Source organism: Capricornis sumatraensis, chromosome 3, assembly GCF_032405125.1.
Source record: "Capricornis sumatraensis isolate serow.1 chromosome 3, serow.2, whole genome shotgun sequence".
In the NCBI taxonomy this organism is placed as follows: domain Eukaryota; kingdom Metazoa; phylum Chordata; class Mammalia; order Artiodactyla; family Bovidae; genus Capricornis; species Capricornis sumatraensis.
The window spans coordinates 47474275-47475936 of record NC_091071.1 but is presented as its reverse complement, the minus strand read 5'-3'; the positions used below and the strand labels follow the sequence as shown (position 1 = coordinate 47475936).

Sequence of the window (1662 nt, the reverse complement as noted above, 5' to 3'; positions counted from 1 at the left end):
TCCCAGTATTTTTATTTTACATTTAGATAATTGAAATAGCCAAATAGAGAATCTTAATTTCTACAAGCTCATCTGTAGTTTGTTCCTTTGCAATCGGTCTTTCCCAACCATCCCATAAATGCTCTGAGGATTATTTGCAAAATTCATTATTTTTTTCAACAAATAAGATCTTTTATTTGTCACCATTAAAAGTCTGCATTTTAAACAGATTCTTGGACTGGTGGCTTATATCCATCATCCCATTCAACTTTAGCACCTGTCTCACCCCCAGCAGCTTTTCCAGAACTATTACCTTCAACATGTAACTCCATGAGTTTTCCCAGTTCAAACTTGGGCTTCTTCAGAATTTTTTCTTTTCTAATGAAGACATCATGGAGTGGGTAAATAGATTGGCAAGCTTTTCCTATGTCTTTCCCAATGCTATCTGGAATCAATTTATTGACCAACTCTTTCAAGTCATTTGTCTGCACCTTTCAGGTCATGATTTCCATCATCTTCTTGCAAATCTGGTGCACCTGCTGGTGCTGGGGATAAGAAGTCATCTGAATCTGATTGCTGCATTTTTTTTTATTAGAACCCACACAAAACAGATGAAGCAAGTAACCATTGGTAGTCTTGACACCAACATGAGCTTTAATCATGTTTTGCCGTTTTTTGATCCATGCCATGGAAAGATCCATGCTATGTAAATTAATTAAGAATTTTTTGCCCTGAACATCCTCAGTAATTAGTTTGAGTTTTCTAAATGCAACATCATCATTGTGCAGATCAGCAAGACTCACTTCAAAAACATGCCCCTTGAGGTCATCAGATGCAATTTTGGTTCCTTGAGATCTTGTGACCAATATTTTACCAATATTCCTTATATTGAACATAGCTGATGCTTTCACATCACACCAATCTTTTTTAGAAAATGGTTCAACCACTTTCTTCTTGGCTCCCCTTTTGCCTCCTTTCATAAAGTGCTTGTTCTTGCCAACCACCATGGTGCTGCTCAGAGAGCCAAAAAGGGCAAAATTCTTTATTCTTCTTGTATTATTCCCTTGCAAAATTATTTTGTGGTTCTTGTTGGTTTATTGGTTTAAACCCCAAGCCCTTAATGTGATATTTAAGACTGTCCACAGCCCTCTCCAAACTTGTCTCACAATGTTTTTCAAAGACTTCATCTCCTCCAAAAAACATTTCTATTCTACGTTTTCCTAACATGTCCACAATTCTTCATCTTTGTAGCTTTCATTTACTTATCAAGTAATTCGTGGACCAATATTCAATGACAAGGCCTGGGCTAGGTCTTGCTGATGATACAGTCTCTTTTCCCTAAAAAACACACCTACTTCCTCATGCTGTTTCTGTGACAGGGATGGCCTCCCCTCTTTCTTGTGACACCCTTCTCTTGAAATCCTGCAGTGAGATGGGATATGCCTGACTTTGTGAAAAACATTTTCCAACATGTATCAAGAAATTCAAAGACATTCTTGCCCTTTGAACTAGTGATCTCCACTTTTGGGGAATCTAAGGATATAATCCAAACTGCAGAAAAATTGTGTAAAAAGATCCACTTTGCTACCTTATTCAACTTTATTGATAGTATTGAAAATGGAGATAACATATATAATACAGGATGACATAAACAAAAATAATTTGATTATAAGAATAATAGAA

General features: G+C 36.3%; 1 pseudogene; it reads right to left on the bottom strand.

Annotated features, from left to right (window-relative positions):
* Positions 1–200: 200 nt before the first annotated feature.
* Positions 201–986, bottom strand: LOC138076606 (small ribosomal subunit protein eS1-like; annotated as a pseudogene).
* Between the last annotated feature and the right edge of the window lie 676 nt (positions 987–1662).